This window comes from Macaca fascicularis, chromosome 7 (genome assembly GCF_037993035.2).
Source record: "Macaca fascicularis isolate 582-1 chromosome 7, T2T-MFA8v1.1".
NCBI lineage: Eukaryota > Metazoa > Chordata > Mammalia > Primates > Cercopithecidae > Macaca > Macaca fascicularis.
In genome coordinates this window covers 169,562,672-169,580,370 of record NC_088381.1, presented here as the reverse complement: position 1 = coordinate 169,580,370, position 17,699 = coordinate 169,562,672, and the positions used below count along the sequence as shown (strand labels likewise).

Genomic DNA, 17,699 nt, shown 5'->3' with positions numbered 1-17,699 from the left:
CAGCTCCATCCGTGTTGCTGCCAAGGACGTGACGTCGTTCTGTTTCATGGCTGCGTCGTATTGCATGGTGTATAGGTACCACATTTTCTTTATCCAGTCCACCACTGATGCGCATCAATGTTGATTCCATGTCTTTGCTATTGTTGCATAGTGCTGCAAGGACATGTGCCTGTCTTTATGGTAGAAGGATTTGTATTCCTTAAATATGTTTTTAAATACAGGTATTTTTATGGTGGGAGAGGCCCATGAAAATCGCAGTGCCCTCTGGGGAAATCTCATAGAGCCACTGGTTACTTCCCAAGCTCAGGCGCTCGGAAAGGCCCAGGAAAGCTCCTCAAAGGCATGGCGACGACGAGGTAAATAACCACAGGGGTGCGGGTGCTTCTGGCTCCTCTGACGTCCTGCACAGTCATCACAAGCACCATCAGATGAGGTGCCCTGGACAGTGTTTCCTTTTCACAGCCCTGGGGGATGGAAGTCATGCCTGTGTCTGTACCCAGACCTGGGGGATGGAAGTTACGCCTGTGCTGTACTCAGCCCGCCCCACGTCAGCACTGCTGCCCAGTACAAGCCCCCGTCAGGGTTTGCAGACCAGGTTCAGTGTGTTCCTTCATTCCAGCCTGTCTGAGGGAGGCTGTGGCTTGTGGCCAGGACAGGAGGGACCGAGGTGTCCCTGTGAAGAGCAGGTTGTCCAGAGGTCCAGTTAGTGGCCTTGGAGAACACTGACAGCAGCACAGCCTCAGCCTCACTCCCTGGTATGCAACGTGGTGGCTTCTCTAAGGAGGATGGGGGAGTTTTCTTAGGCCAAACATCCAGGGTGCCGTCCTGCAGGTGCCCACTTTGATACCTCACCTTCACTTTGTGGCTCAAGACAAATGGCCTGGGGAAAGATGGTGTTGAAGTGGAGGCAGCAACCACAGGCAGCTGGTCCGTGGGACTCGTCTGTACAGGGAACCGAGACGGGGCTGCAACTGGAGGTGAGCAGTGGGGTGTGGGGCCAGGCGGGTTTCTGAAGACCGGGAATACTCACTCCAGCAATGGGGACACTCTGCCTTCTCTTTTGCCCACTCAGTCCCATTTGTTATTTTGTTTTGTTTTTACAAACTTTTTATTTTGGAACAATTTTAGATTTATAGAAAAGTTACAAAGATAGTACAGAGAGTTCCCGTTCGCCCCCCACCCGGTCTTCCCTTTGTGAACTGCGCACATTACTGTGGTACATTTGCCAGCACTCAGAAGCTGACATTGGGCCATTGTTAACTCAACTCCAGACTTTATTTGGATTTCGCTAGTTTTCCCATTAATGTCCTCTCTCTGTTCCAGGACCCATGCCAGGGGACCTCATTGCATTTAGTTGTCACGTCTCCCCCGGCTCCTCTGGTCTGTGTCACGTTGTTTTTGATACCTGCTCGGGGCCAAGACTAGGACCAGAGAGGTGAGTGAAGAGAGCTCTGGTGGCTCCGGGCCAGGGGTTGGGCAGACAGGGCGCCCTTCCGTGGTGCTGGAGAGCTGGCAGGACAAATGGCCTGGGCTCGCAGGGATGGCCGGCAAAGGCAGGCGCAGGGGGCTTTGGAATTGCTTTAAAAGGGGGAGGGGGTTCTGATTGAAAAGCCAGCCTGAATAATAACATCCAGCACTGTATTTTGATGGGATAATTGTTTTATATTTATAAAGATTCTTAATTATCTCCAGCAAATGCATTTAGCTCACTTGGTAATTGAATTAAGGAAAATGTCTTTTCAAGCATTGTAAGTCATTGCTGTAATAAAAAAAGAAGGAAGAATGACTTTAAAGTACCTCCCTACATGACCTAGACAAACTTGTTATTACTGAAAGCTGAGTAATCCCATTAAGGCCTCAGTTCGTTCTAACAGAACAGGCGCTCTGGAGACGCCACACGAAAATTGCAAGAGATGGGGGAAGCTTCCTTTCTTTGGGAAGCCTCTGCCGACCCCACTTCGAGCGGATCCTGCCCTCCTGGTGCCCTGGACATACTTTTATTTTTGTGCTTATCACACTGACCTGTGACAGCCTCCTGGTCAGCTTCAACTCCCCTTTATCCCCCACATGTCCTGAGAGCTCAGATGGACGGCATTTGCCCACTTCAGTATCTCCCAGCACAGTCAATAAAGGAGCACGTGAAATGCTTCCCAACCTGCGTGATTACCCCTCCTGCCACAGCAGGGAACAGTCCTTCATAAATTCTGTGTCTTTGGAGGAACGTTTTCTGGTATACTGCAGCAGCTGTGGCTTGCAATGTCTAAGTTACCAGGACGTCGGTGAGGAGGGCCCTGACCAGGGCGGAGTAGGGGGGACCTGCGGCATTTGGGAGCATGACGCCTTGGTGCTGGAGTCTCCAGGCTTGCCAGGCAGCTCTGGGGCTGGGGGTGGGGCTGGGAGGAGCCCAGACAGATAGGCCCTGAGCTTTGAAGAAAAATCAATATTCACCAGGGAGTTGATGGTATCGTAAAAGTCTCGAGTTGCACTGCCATTTCCTGGCCCCTGAGTGGCTCAGGGTGAGCGCTGCTGAGGAGGGAGCTGCCCTGCCTGCCCCTCCCCTGCACTGCCTGTCTGATGTCCCAGAAGGAGCAGGAGAAACCCAGCAGGCATCTTAGGTGGTAGAGCCACTGGAGTGAGCCACAGCAGCGAGGCGAGGACGGTGGCTCCCTCTTTCTTTCGGAGGTGCATACATTCAAAAAAATAACTACTCAATGCCTGCTATACCCAGGCCTGGGGCCACGCTCTGGTGATGCGGCCAGGAGCCCAGCAGACAGCATGCTGCCTCCATGGAGTCTACAGTCCTGCGTGGAGATCAATGTTGAACGGGGAAATGAGACAGGAAACTGGCTAAGTAGAGGCTGATAAGTGTCATCCAGCAAAGCAATGAACAGGCAGGTGGAGGCTCAGGAGGGCTGGTAGGGCTGCTGTTGGGTGGGGCTGTGGGCACTCAGCGGAGCAGGAGCCTGGGCAGTGGGGGGGCCGGCTCCTGACACAGCCACTCCCCGACCACTCTTGGCTTCTCTGCTTCCTTCCTTCTCTCTCTGCCTCCTTCCCACACCCATGCCCAGGTGCTCCTGTAGCTCTGGCATGCATAGGGACACTGAGGTGCCCTATTGCCAAGTGGCCCATCGCCTTCATTTCATAGTCCAGATGCTCTGACAGTGACCCCAGGTGACCACCCATGCATCGCCTATCCTGGTGGGGACCGCCCTGTGCCATGCAGCATGCACGACACGGCACAGCATGGCTCATGGCTGCCCAGCACCAGGGGCCGAGGGGGTGATGAGCATAGCAGTGAGCATTCCATGTGGCCATCACGCCTGGGATTGAGTCCTGCTCGCCTCTATCAGGGGATGTCTTTAGGCAAGTCTCTTAACATGCGTGTGCCTCAGTTTTGTCACCTGTAGCCCAATGCCTCAGGGTGCCAAGGGGATCACACGCATGAAGCCCCTGGCAGGGTGTGCCAGGCACGTGTGCACATGCCCCCTGGAGGGGATGCATCAGCGTGGGCGGAACTCTGCCGTTCCAGCCTCCTGAGGGTCCTGTGGGTCCTGAGGGTCCTGACGCCTCACCAGGCCGGGAGGCAAAGGGGTTTGTAACTTACATAACCGCAGAGAGAGGCAAGGTTGCTGCCCACAATGGTGCTTTCACAGGGCAGCTCTGGGACAGCATCCTCACCCGACTATATGGAATTCCACATCCTTTCCGAATCTTGGTGTTACACAATAGTCACTGAGATATCATGTACCCCATTAATGTTGAGACTTTTATGTATTTACAATTCAGCTTAAATTTTTACCCAGAGAAGTTTTCAAAATGTAACATGTGTTAGTCACTGCGTGAATTGCGAAACCAAGGAAATATCTCCAAAGTGCTGGCCTTGACAATGTAATCTGGCAAGGCTTGGGGAGGAATAAAAATAACACTTCTCAGCATCGCCGTCTCCGAGGGCAGGAGTGATCTGGAGCCCTCCTCAAGCCCACAGGTGGTTGGGCAGCACGTGCGGGGCTGGGTGGCCGCCCTGGGGTCTTCTCCCCCCTTCTCCGGCCCCTCCCCGAGGCCAGGACAAGTCCTGCCTGCCCTCAAGTGGGGCGGTTGAGCCCAGGTTGGGGTGGTGGTGAGACAGGGAGACTGGGCAACTGGGCACCCTGATGGGGGTTCTGGGTCTGACGCTCACCAGCCTGGAGGTCCGGGGCATTTCCCTAACCTCAATGTTCACGGAAAGGTTCAGGGGCCATGCCCCGGGTGGCCACAGCAACGGGAAGCTTCCTGGCTGCCTCAAAGGGCTGTTCTGTGGGGGAACCTGGTCCAGGATGATGGAGGGGAGGCAGCAACTGGACTTTTCCCCTTGCAGCTGTAAGGATAGCTTGATTTTTCTAAACACAACAACCCTGTGTCTCCCCACTGAGTTACAAGCCTGCAGGTGGCTTGATGAACATGTGGTTTCTGGATGTGACATGAAAGTTAGCATTTGCACGCTCTTTGTCTGGTTTCCCTGGGTTTGTTTTTCTTGCTCTTACAGTCCTGAACTATTCCCAATCATGTTTATGTTGAGGCAGAAGACATGGCTGTGGAGTGTCGGTGCACCAGGGTCTGCCGGGCCCCCGCCTCCCCATCCTTCCAAGAGGCACCAGCTGCAAGGCACGTGCACGTGCCCTCCCGACACCCCAGTCCCCGAAGAGCCTGCTCCTATCACTCCAGGCAGGCACTTTTGCTGGGATTCCAAGGCAGCTGAGCGTAGAGCCCACTGTAGAGGCATCGGCCCCCCCCAGGCCTCTAGGAAACCTGCTCTTCTCCTCCCTCCACAGGCATCTGCTCACAGCGCCAGCGGTGCCTCATGCTCCACCTGGAGCGCTACTGTCTGTCGGGGACATGGGCTCCCAGGAGGCTGCATGTGAATGATTTCCGACCTTCAGAACAACCAGGAAGTAGGGACTGGGATTGTTCCCATTCTGCAGATGAAAAGACTGAGGCTTGGGATAACATTGCTTGCCCAAGGTCACATGGGCAGTACAAGACAAAGCTAGGGTTGCAAATGGTCACGCTTCCTACGCTTCCTATTTTAACGTTCCTTTTCTGCCAGCTCCTCCTCTGAGTGCTGGCTTTCCCTGCTTACCAAGCCCCCAGCTCCTCACTGCAGTGCCAGAGCACCCAAGAGCCTCCTCTGGCAATGCCCATGGCCCACAGCACACTCCCTTTGGCTCTATCAGGCCTCCCTTTTGGCGTAAGTGCCACCCACTCGCTCCTCTCCTGCTTTCTGGCATCGTTATTTAATTGTCCAACCCTGGTCTGCCCAGTTAGATTGTAAACTCCGAGAGGACGAGGAGTCCGCACCGGCTGCCCCCGGGCCTGGCCTGGGGCTGCCACGTGGCTGAATCTCAGCCACACTTGCTGTAGAATGATTTGTTGTTATTCTCTGAGGCTGGGTTTCCACGTGTCTGGGCACAGGAGGACAGAGTCCCCCTCCCCGTCCAGGTCCTTGGCTGGCCAGCATTTCAAATGATATTGTTTCATATTAAATTATTTTAAATTCCATGGACCCTGGTTTCACAATCAAATAATTCGATCTTGTTTACAAATGGAATTTTTACTTTTTGACGGTTTCTTGCTTTGCTGGGCTGGACGGTCAGTGAATGCGTGTCCTCCCATGCCCTCCAGTCCATCTCTGTTGCCTTCCCTGGGATGCCGTGGAGGCCGGGAACCATCCCCAGGAGCAGGGACGTGGTCGGGGGGGTGGGGTCAAGCAGCTCCGTGCAGGCAGGCAGCTCACTGTGCTCAGGGCCTGGAGGCCGGGGTGTTCTCTGCTTCCCCTCTTCCAGCTCTGGCCGTGAGAAAACCCACAAATAACAGAATTGGAAGGGACCTTTGACACCGTGATTCCAACATCCCTTTTTACAGGTTAGGAAACTGAGGCACAAGGTCCTGGTTCCTGGGGTCGGGCCTCGGACCCAGCACTGGGTCTTTGCACAGCCTCCTCAGGGCTGATCCACACTTTGTTCTCTTCTCCCCCAACCCCACCACATCCAGTCAGGTGCCACTCACTGCTTTCACTTACTGAGACAGAGAGAGGGAAAAGTGTGACCTCTGACCTCTAGGAGCTAGGAACTCGGGTTGGGAGGGGCTGCGGATGAGGAGACAGAGGAGGCACAATGAGGTGAATCCTACGGGATTGGGAGGAGCTTGGAAGGCAGTTCAGAAAGGCCACGCAGGAGGCAGGGCGGGACGGCGGGATGGCAGGCCAGGCGCATCCAGCAGCATTTGCAAAGCTGCAGACGTGGCCAAGTTCAGTAGCTGTGGCCGGACCCCATTTGTGGCGGTTGATGAGAATCTTGTGACTATTTTAACCAATGTGTTAAACTTCACTCTCTCCCTGTGCGTCTCCTTGTCGCCTTGGAGAGTGTTATTAGTCAAGGTTCTCCAGAGAAACAGAACCACAGAATGTACACACACACATGCGCGCGCATGCACACACACATATGCACACACATCACACACACACAAAGAGGGATTTATTGTAAAGAACTGGCTTGTGGAATAACTGAATTGATAAGTCCCAAGATTTTCAGTCAGCAAGCTGGAGACCTGGAAGAGGCTGCTGGGGACTAGATATGTCCCCCCAAAATTCATATGGTAAACCCCAGCTTCCAATGTGCTGGTCTTAGGAGGTGGGGTGTTTTGAAGGTAATTAGGTCAGGAGGGTGGAGCTCTGATTAATGAAATTAGTGCCCTTATAAGAAGAGACAGGACAGCTCTCTCTCTGATCTCTGACACCTTAGGACATAGAGACAGGAAGGCCAGCAGGAAGTAGGCCCTCACCAAAACCAAACTGGCAGCACCGTGATGCTGGACTTCCAGCCTCCTGAACGATGGGCAGTAAGTATTTGATGCTTAAGCCACACCAATAAATATTTGATAGCAGCCCGAGCTTAGACAGAGCTGACGTTTCAGTTCAAATCCAAAGGCAGGAAAAAGCTAGATATTCAGCTCAAAGGCTGGCAGGCAAGAGGAATTCTGTCTTACTCAGTGTACAGGATCCCCTTTGTCCTATACAGGCTGTCCACTGATTGGATGAGGTCCACCCATATTAGGGAGGGGAAGCTGCTTTACCTGGCCCACTGATTCCAATGTGAGTCTCGTCCCCAAACCCCTCACAGAAACACCCGGAGTGATGTCTGGTCAAATATCTGGGTGCTGTGGCCCCGCCAAGTTGATGCTGAAATTAACCCTTGCAGAGGCCACTTCTTTATCATGGGACATATGCTTGGAGCCACTCTTCTGGAACTTTCTCTAAGCGAGTGATGGTATGGGGCAGATGAGTGTCATTGCTCTGTGGTCACTTGATGGGTGACCTGGGTTGGTCCCATCAACCTCCTCACTGGGCTTGGCTCAGAATGGCATCAGGCTATTTTCACAAGTCAACCGGCTCTCCAGGGTCAGGACCAAACCTGCTGAGGAGATCGCAGATGGCCCTGACTCCATGCGCCGCCCCCAAAGGACCCTAGGGCAGGCGTCTGAGCCAGTCCCAGGCTGTAGAGGTTGACTCAGGAAAGCACCAGGAAAAGTTGGTTGTTAACATCCCAGTCCAATTTTTTTGATTGGGCCTAAAGGCAGGGACTTCCTTCTATAAAATCTGGGAGCTGAGTGCAGGGCAGGCCTGACAAGGTGCGAGGAGCTGGCTGTGGACTTCAGCTCTCCCTGGGTGTCCAGGAGCTGCCCTGGGCCCTGGTGGCTCCTCCTCATCCCCACCTCTCTGCTGCACCACTATGGCCTCAAGGCCTGCACTGCCTCACAAAGCTGTCCCCAGGCCAGGCTCCTACGAGCACGCCGGGCATCAGAACTCTGGCTGGTGGACCCACAGAGGCCCGGGGTAATAGCAATGAGAAGAACAGGCCACCACCACCCAGCCTGCGGGATGGCCAGGGACACTCATCCAGGGCCATGGGAGTGTGAATCAGTCGAGTACAATATGCATAAGCAGTGTGGCCAGAACCAGAGCTTCGAGGTATCTGACTCCCGGTGTCCTGCTACCATCCCAGCACTGTTGGTTAATGGCGAAAGATGGGGCACTGGGGGTGGGAGGTCTGTGTCTACGCTTGGTGGCACCTAAGAAAGAGCAGCGTTTGTCTGTAAGGATTGAGATGGACAGGTCTCTAAAATAAACACGGCAAAGAACACAAGAGGCTGAACCCAAAGTATGATCCATTTGGGGGCTAAAAAAATAGATGGTATAGGCTGCGTGGTAGCTCACGCCTGTAATCTCAGCACTTTGGGAGGCTGAGGTTTGTCAGATCACCTGAGGTTGGGAGTTCCAGACCAGCCTGACCAATATGATGAAACCCTGTCTTCACTAAAAATACAAAAATTAGCCGGGCATGGTGGCGCGTGCCTGTAATCCCAGCGACTCAGGAGGCCGAGGCGGGAGAATCGCTTGAACCCAGGAGGCGGAGGTTCATGCCATGATCTGCAGTGAGCTGAGATCATGCCACTGCACTCCAGCCTGGGTGACAGAGGGAGACCCTGTCTAAAAAAAAAAATAATAATAATAGATGGTGTAGATGCTTTTGGAAGAATATGCAGTCACTGCTCACCACAGCATGGAACACGTAGACGGGGGTTACCGCCTGGTGAGTCTCTTCCAGGTCCCTAAATGCAGCTAACTAAGCGAGTCCTGAGTTCCCCAGGAGGCAGGCATTCCCATCCTACTCGCTTGGCAGATGGAGACACTGAGGTACTGGGAGAACTTGCCCAGGCGATACAGGTGGTATGTGGTGGTTGGGGGATGTGAACTTGAGCTGCTGACCAACTCTGCTGCATGTGCTGATGACTCGGGCTCCTCTGGGAGAGGGGCAGGGGCCGAGGTGGGGTGATTTAGTTTTTGTTTTTGGCCTTTCTGAGTCCTCTGTGCTTTCTTCACAGGTGCATGGATGACTTACTTTGAGAAAATGTCGACAGGGTGCTCTGCAGAGAGGCATGGGCTTTTGTGCCTTTATCATGCTTTTCTGAATTAAAAGAAAAACACAGTCATGTGATTTTAGAAACGGAACCCATGGAAGAGAAAATACTGGGTCTGTGGAAAGTCAGCTGAGGAAACAGCCAGAATGCTGGCAAAGAGGGAAAGATGCCCGGGCTTGGTGGTGGCACCTTGGAGCCTGCTTACGGAGCCAGCTCTAGCTCCAGTGATGCTGAAAGCGGAATGCTGGGCATGCAAGAACCGTGAGCCGTGTCCAGTCCACTTCCTCGTTACACAGGTGGGGAGACTGAGGCTGGGGGAGGGGCTCTCCCCTGCACAGGTGTCACCCAGGGTCCCGCCTGCACCCGAGCCATACCTCTGTGCCCTCCACCCAGGCCCCACTCAGCTGCCCCCAACTGTAATCTGGAAAAGATGAGAGTGGACCAATTATTTCTGTACCATGGTTGCATGATTATCAAGATCAAAAACGCCCGAGGAACTATATTTAGTACAGGACAGAATTCAAAGACTACCTGGTAACAGGAACGTCTGCCTGCAAGGCCAGGCACCCACACGACCCCTCGCTTTGTCTCTTTCTGTCTTGGAACCCAGGCCGTACTTGAGCTCCCATCTGCTACCCCACACCCCACTGGCTGTTGCAAGAGTGATGTTGCCATTGGTGACCGCAGGTCTCCCAGCAGCCTGGTGCCGAGAGGCCACTTCAGGCTCTAACGGGGGCCCGGGTTTCCACGGGAGACGGCAGAGCCACGGTGTGGCAGGCGTCCAGCTCTCCCCCTGATCAATTCTGTGACTTGTCAGAAGACCCCCTACCCGTGGGCCTCGGTTTCCTCATCTGTGAAACAATGGGAGTGACCTGGAGGGTCTCCGCCAGTCTCAGTCTAAGCCCTTAAGACAGAGGCAGACACTGTCGGCCTGTGAGCCCCTGGCTTTGCTCTTGCTTCAGGTCAGACAAAGAAAGGACTGGTGGTCTCTGGGCATCCTGAGCCTGTCTCCATGGAAACCAGCTCGCCCACCCCCTCTCTGGCAAGTGTCCTAATGGGTGCCATGGGAAACTGTGGGCTCCAGCCCCAGGCCGCCAACTGGTTGGCGGCCTTGCATTTGAGATCCCTGGCCCAGAGTAATGGAGGGGACCTCATCTTATAGAATATACAGCGAGGGTGTGGAGAGGCTGTGGGGGAAGCACAGCCTGGTCAGCAGGCACTGGGTATCCTGGCTTGAGCTCAGGGCACCTTTGTCCCAGGGCAGGACCCTCACGTCTCGGGCTGCTCCATCCCCATTGGGGTCTCCCTTCATTCTTGATGAATGTCCACTCACAGAGGGGGCCCCATGCCTCTCCAAAGACCCCCACCCTCCAGTCCTTGTGTCCCTGAGGTTGGCCTCCTGATGGCCACCTCATGGGGAAGGCCCTGGACACAGGGGCCCCGGCCTAATGCAGCATGGCTTCATCTTAACTAGTTATGTCTGCAAAGACCCTGTCTCCAAACAAGGTCATATTTTGGGCTTCTGAGTAGAAGGTGATTTGGGGGACACTCATCAACCCAGCACAACGCTCCCTCTCACCATTCTCTTTCAAGAGAAGGCTCTTGGACACCTGGAGGCCACCAGTCCATTCTGGATCCCCAGAGGCCACCAGTCCTTTCTCCCTCTGACCTGAAACAAGAGCTAGCAGGGGCTAGCAGGCCAACTGCATCTGCTGCCTTTTTAGATACTGGCCCCAGCCGCAATGCCCAGGACTGAGTCATGGAGATTCCCTCAGAAATGGTGCAGCCCAGTCTGTCCACAGAGCGAGGTGGGGACAAGCCTGGTGGCCCCGGCTTCAGTGCAGGCCATCCTTTCCACCTGTTGTCTCCTCTTGGTCTCACAGGGGACCCAGTTCCTATCCTCTGCCCTGAAGCATGGCTACGACCCTCATGGGCCACAAGCTTGACACCCTCAGGCGGCCAGACTGTACCCCAGATCTGGGGCTGGTAGCAGCATGGGTGTGGTCAACTGGCACGCAGTTGTTACCCGGACACCCTCCCATCAGCACTTTTTTGGGGGGTGAGTGACAGAAACTCAACTTGGGCTTACAGGTGAATTTACTGGTTCCTGTGATCACAGAGTTCAAGGTTTAGCTGGACCCGGTGCCTCCAAGGACGTCACCAAGTCTGTCTGTCCGTCTGAGTTCAGCATCCTCCAGGTCTTCGCTCTCCAGCAGGCCTTCTCCTCAAAGTGGCCAGGTGACTGTCAGCTCTGTGGTTCATTCTACCAGTTTTATCAATCTCCACTCCTCATTTTGCTCAAATTCAGCTGTGAGTAAACTCCCAAGCAGATCGCAGTGTCCAAAGGGAGGGCCCTGGTCTCATGTGTAGCCGGCAACTCTATGGGTTCAACTCCACCCAAACTACGTAGACCACAGCAGGGAAGGAAAGCCAGGGATGCCAGGATGGCCAACACCACCGCAGAAGCCTATGGATCCTGTGCAAAAGAGCTCCAGTAAAAGGAGGGCTTTGGGGCCCAGTGTGTTGGCACACGCCTGTAATCCTAGCACTTTGGGAGGCCAAGGCGGGTGGATCACCTGAGGTCAAAAGTTCTCGACCAGCCTGACCAACATGGGGAAACCCCGTCTCTATTAAAAACAAAAAAATTAGCCAGGAGTGGTGGCGCATGCCTGTTATCTGAGCTACTTGGGAGGCTGAGACAGGAGGACCGCTTGTACCCAGGAGGCAGAGGTTGCAGTGAGCTGAGATTACATCATTGCACTCCAGCCTGGGCAATAAGAGCAAAACTCTGTCTCAAAAAAAAAAAAAAAAAAAAAAAAAGGGAGCTTTGGTCTACAGAAAGTCAGACACCATCACAGCATCACAGGGACAGGCACACAGGCTGCAGGTTCCCGTTACATCCAGGACTCCATCCTTCTTCTCTCCATCGTCCCCACAGGCTTTTCCCACAGGCCTTTGGTTTCCTCTGGATGTCGGCGTGCCCCTGTACCAGCACTGCCCTGGATGTCGGCGTGCCCCTATACCAGCACTACCCTAGATGTCGGCGTGCCCCTGTACCAGCACTGCCCTGGATGTCGGCGTGCCCCTGTACCAGCACTGCCCTGGATGTCGGCGTGCCCCTGTACCAGCACTGCCCTGGATGTCGGCGTGCCCCTGTACCAGCACTGCCCTGGATGTCGGCGTGCCCCTGTACCAGCACTGCCCTGGATGTCGGCGTGCCCCTGTACCAGCACTGCCCTGGATGTCGGCGTGCCCCTGTACCAGCACTGCCCTGGATGTCGGCGTGCCCCTGTACCAGCACTGCCCCGACTTGTCACTCCAGGGACAGTGTGTCCACCCCTGGCCTAGCTCGTCAGAAACCTTTGTCTTCATGTCATCGTGTCCACTCATGATGTCCAAGGTCCTTCTGTCTTTAGAGAGCATGGGGAGGAGGGGCATTGTGCCAGGCTGATGCGTGTCCCCCAAATCCACTTCACTCAGAAGCTCAAAATATGACCTTATTTGGAGACAGGGTCTTTGCAGATGTAATTAGTTAAGGTGAAGTCATACTGCATTAAGGTGGGCCCAGGGACTGGCAATCTTATAAAAAGAGGAGCAGACACAGAGACAGATGCAGAGGGAGGGCGGCCATGGAAAGACAAAAGCAGAGAGCAGATGATGCAGCCACAAGCCATCGGATGTCCAGGGCCACTGGGAGCTGAGGAGGTGAGGAAGGACGCCCCCAGGAGCCTACAGAGGGAGCACGACCGTGTCTGACAACTTCAGACTTCTGGCCTCCAGATCATCACGGCAGTACATTTCTGCTGTTTTAAGCCACTCATTTTGTGGGCCTCTGCTGCAGGAGCTCAAGTAAACTCATTCAGGTATTCAGGATGGTTGCGCTGGGTCAGGAGACGGGCCACACACGGTCTCTGGGCTGAAGGAGTGGGCACCAGAAACGCGTCCTCAGTTGACCACATCTTGGCACTCAGCTTTGGTGACTCCCCCTGGTGTTGCTGATGTCCCACCCTGGCCTCTAGGGTATTCAGAGTCCTGCACCCCAACCCTGCTCCCTTCCTGCCCTGACCTCATCTCACCTCTGCAGTAGCAAGACTTTTCTGTGGCCTGAACCTAGATCCTCTGCCACCTCTTCATTCTTCTCCTTCAGTGTGGGCTCACCAAGAGCCATGAGAGTCCCCAGGGCTGCAAGGGCACACAGAAAACCCACAGCTTCATACACTGAGCTATCACTCCTCATCGACAGGACCTCAAGCCTCCAGTCCCAGCTCAGTCTAATTCAATCTCTGTATCTTTGCTCAAACTCTTGCAAGGAAATCTGACCGCCTTGGCCTGGCTGGGGCATCCAGCGCTATACCTGGGGTGTGGCCTGAGACCCTTCCTTCCTTGGTAGGACTCAGCCAGGGTTAAGGAAAGGGTAGATTCCTTGGAGAAGCATGAGGAGGTAGTGCTTCTGAGGACACTCATGTATGTGAATGCCCAGTGCAGCCGTATGGAAATGATGTCATCTACATTTAGCCCCATCCCTCTAGGGTGGGTGTCATCAGATTCCCATCCCAGTTTGCAGCTGGAGCCTCGAGGCTTGGATTAAGTGCTCACCAATGCTGGTAGAGAAGACTGTCGCTTCCCACCACTCTCAGCACTTGACAACTTGCGAGGTCTCATGGCAAGTAAGTCCTGGCCACCCTGGTCGCCTCATAGAGGAAGTGGCTTGGGCCAGACGCCCTCCTCTGAGGTGAATCTTGAGCTGGAGCTTCGGTGTGCACCTGGAGCACGTGGCTGGGGTGTTCAGCAAACCCTGGGCAGGGAGGACAGGCCGGCCAGGCCTCAGGCCCCGGCATCTGCCTCTGTAGCGCATTCATCCACTTTGGGGGTCTTTGTGTCCCTAAAAGAGTCTGAATATGAATCCACACTCAAGCAAAATCACGAAGGAGATCAAAGCAGCTGCAATGACACCGGAGGAGGCTCATTCTCGTGGGAAACCTCAGAGTAAGAGACATCGGGGAGGCGCTGGCTACAGGGTCATGACGGAGGTGAGAGGTTGAGGGTAATGGACAGAAAGCAGCATGCACCCAAGTCCAGGTGGCAGGGAAAACAGAGAGCAAGGAGGAAGCAAGACTGTGAGCAAAACAGGCCAAGAGAGGCCAGTCAGTCACAGATGCCAGGCTCCAGCCCAACCTGCCCAGACCCTGTGTCTCAGAGGGCACCTGCCCTCCTCCATGCACCCAACCTGCCCTGTCCCATCTGTGTAGGGCCCCGTCTGTCTCCCCTGCAAAGTCAGGTGGTCCTCACTGGAAGGTAGGAGCTGGGCTTCACCATCTGGACTGCGCAAGACCTGCCTGGCCATGAGAGGAGAACAAAGAGTTTTCTAGAAGGCTGGCTTGCTCACACAAGTAAAGAACTGCCCAGCAGAAGTAATGCTTAGGCAAAGCAGGTGGGTACTGGTGGTGGTCACAGATGCTGGGGTGAGCCACAGGCCTGAGCCATCCATTGTGGGGGTCTGGAAGCCAGTGTGGCTCCCACACACAGAGGTAGACAGTTCCTGGAGAACACCAGAGTCTAGGCCCCAGGGGCTGGGCGAACCTCAGAGGGCGTCCCACGCCAGCTTAAAGGCAGCTTGGAATGTGGCAATTGATCAGTGGGTGCTGGGCAGCTCGCACCCCTGTGCAGACAGCCTTCTCCATGGGCCAACAAGTGTGTCACATGCATGCAGATGCGTGTGCATAGGGCCATGGGGGCCCAGGAGCCTTCCTACTGCAGAGTTCAAAGATGTGGGCTGAAGGACGTTTGGAGAGCATCCCCTGCCTGTGCTTCTGTTTTACCTCCGGGCCCCAAGCCTCCGCTGGGTGGTGGGTGGGTGCTGCTCCCAGCCTCCCATGCAAGGGGCCCCAGAGGGAGGAAAATGGCAGGCTGGGACAGAGGCACCACGTGAGAGCAGCTTTGTGATAAAGCTGCCAGATACACAAAGCAACAAATAAAAAGGAAAAAGGGAACGGGACTCAGCACAATTCACAAGTCACAAGGGGATTGGCTCCAAGGAGCAGGTCCGTGGCTCAGCGGGTCCACTGGGGCTCTCTGGGCAGAGGGGCCTGGTGTTTCAGGTCCCTTCCAGAACCTTCACCCTGAGTGGCAATGACATTCCGTAGCCTTGAGGGGCAGGGACTCAGAGCTCGGTACCCTGGGGCTCTGGGGTGGAGGATGAGGATGATCCAGAATGGGGAGGCAGAAATAGCCCCCCATTCCTTTCTACTAGTTCTCATGCCTCCAGCCCCTTGCTGCAGCCACACTGGCCTCAGTTACACTGGTTCGTTCCTGCTCCTCACCTGTACAGGGCCAGTTCCTGAACTGTGGGGGGGCCTTTGTATATACAGGCACCAGAACATTCCTCCAGAGCTTCACTGGAGCCCTCCTCTTCAGCATGACGGTTCCCGGCCACCTGATCCAGAGCTGGCGGCTCCCAGGCATAGCCCATCCCTGCTGCGGCCCTGCACTACCCCAGTCCTCACCTGCATGCAGGGGACTGTTCACATGCTGACCGTCTGTCCATCTCCTGTAAGGACGTCGGCTCCTTCCATGTCTGCTGGGCTGAGGATCCCTCACAGCCTCCCTGACCTCAGAGCCATGAAAGACTTGCAAGGCTTGAAGCAAACTCTGAACGGACCCTTCACAGATAAATTCTACCAGGTGCATGTTTCAAAAAATTTTATTATCTAACCCAAGAGTAAGTTAGCAATCGATTTCCTAATCTTTATTGACTGGCGGTGTGCAGGCTAGTGTGATTAAAGGTGTGAGAAAGACTTGCCAAACAAAATGCATGAACAGCTTTCATGAGCTTAGCTCCAATGTGCAGAGTGATAGGGTCAGGGAAGTGTGCGTATGTGTGCATGAGTGTGTGAGATCAGGGTAGTGTGTGTGTGTGTGTGTGTGTGAGACATCAGGGCAGTGTGTGTGTGTGAGATCAGGGCAGTGTGTGTGTGTCTGTGTGTGTGTGACATCAGGGCAGTGTGTGTGTGTGAGATCAGGGCAGTGTGTGTGTGTCTGTGTGTGTGTGACATCAGGGCAGTGTGTGTGTGTGAGATCAGGGCAGTGTGTGTGTGTCTGTGTGTGTGTGACATCAGGGCAGTGTGTGTGTGTGAGACATCAGGGCAGTGTGTGTGTGTGAGATCAGGGCAGTGTGTGTGTGTGAGATCAGGGCAGTGTGTGTGTGTCTGTGTGCGTGTGACATCAGGGCAGTGTGTGTGTGTGAGATCAGGGTTGTGTGTGTGTGTGTGTGTGTGTGTGTGAGACATCAGGGCAGTGTGTGTGTGTGAGATCAGGGCAGTGTGTGTGTGTGAGATCAGGGCAGTGTGTGTGTGTCTGTGTGTGTGTGACATCAGGGCAGTGTGTGTGTGAGAGATCAGGGCAGTGTGTGTGTGCGCATGAGTGTGTGAGATCAGGGTAGTGTGTGTATGTGTGTGTGTGACATCAGGGCAGTGTTTGTGTGTTTGTGTGACATCAGGGCAGTGTTTGTGTGAGATTAGGGCAGTGTTTGTGTGTGTGTGTGAGATCAGGGCTGTGTGTGTGTGTGCGCATGACTGTGTGAGAGCAGGGTAGTGTGTGTATGTATATGTGTGTGTGTGTGACATCAGGGCAGTGTGTGTTTGTGTGAGATCAGGACAGTGTGTGTGTGCATGAGTGTGTGAGATCAGGGAAGTGTGTGTGTCAGGTCACCACAGTGTACGTGGGGGTGTGCGCGTGCACAGGGAGCACAGGGGCAGCCATTCCAAGTACACCCTCTACTTGGGTAATCTGGGAGTAATGATCGCTCCAGCAGTGAGAGCTGGCGAGGGTGGTGCAGGAAGACTGGGGCCTGCCCCGCGAGGGAAGCATTAAAAAAACAGTCAAAGGAAAATGAACTCAGCTCTCCCGGGGTGGAGGAGGTGGAGGTGGAGGTGGGCGGCCAGGGAACAAATCTGGTTGCTGCGAGGCTGTCAGAAAGGGCCCTAGTGCCCTGCCAGGAGGAAAGACTCTGGGCCATGAGCATGATGGTCTTTGAAGGCCAGGAGAGCCAGTCTGCCCCTGCTGTGCCACTAACTGTGCGACTCGCGGTCACATGATGATACCTCCTGGGCCCCATATACTTTATCTGCAAATGGGGAGAAGCACAGCCTCCATGTCCACAGTGCTGTTGAGGTTGGATTGGGGCTGACTGGCAATCAGGCACGTGTCTATAAACGCCGGCGAGCCAGGCAGAGCCCAGGCCTAAGAGTCCACCAGGGCGGCTGGTCTTAATCCGTACTGCATGGATCTGTGAGTCCCCAAATCTGCAGTGGGGATTGAGGAGGAGCTGGCCCAAGGAGAAGACTGGAGTGGAATTGGAAGGGGGAGGAGGATTTTACTGGAGGGCTATTGGGGGGGTGGGGGGGCAGACATCCTGGGCCCCAGGGAGGCACAGGAGCAAAAGTGACAGGTGATTGTCAGGTGCTAGCCTGGGCAGACACATTGAGTCAAGACCTGATCTGGTACATGATCTCACTGAATCCTCTGTAAGACCCTAGCAGGGAGCTGTCCTCCTCGTTCTAAGAGGAAGAAGCAGAGGCTCCGGCTCAGGAGGGGAGGTGGCCTCTCAATGTCACAGTAGGAAGTGGTGGCCAGAATTCCAGCAGGAGGTTCTGACTCCAGGGCTGGAAGTAGGGGCAGGAGATGCAGCAGGAAGGAACTGTGGGTCTCCCTCCACCCGGGCTTACCCCACACAAGCTCAGCTCTACAGG

The 17,699-nt window shown here is 54.7% G+C and overlaps 2 long non-coding RNA genes across 2 annotated transcripts; both read left to right on the top strand.

Annotated features, from left to right (window-relative positions):
- Nucleotides 1-838: 838 nt before the first annotated feature.
- LOC102125418 (uncharacterized) lies at nucleotides 839-12,152 on the top strand. Its single transcript, XR_010576944.2, has 5 exons — nucleotides 839-977; nucleotides 1,324-1,435; nucleotides 8,917-9,248; nucleotides 11,044-11,190; nucleotides 11,891-12,152. It is a non-coding gene; the product is annotated as an uncharacterized lncRNA (long non-coding RNA).
- A 412-nt stretch (nucleotides 12,153-12,564) lies between these two features.
- On the top strand, nucleotides 12,565-15,773 carry LOC141407329 (uncharacterized). The gene is made up of 2 exons (XR_012416137.1): nucleotides 12,565-14,383; nucleotides 15,321-15,773. It is a non-coding gene; the product is annotated as an uncharacterized lncRNA (long non-coding RNA).
- The last annotated feature ends 1,926 nt before the right edge of the window (nucleotides 15,774-17,699 follow it).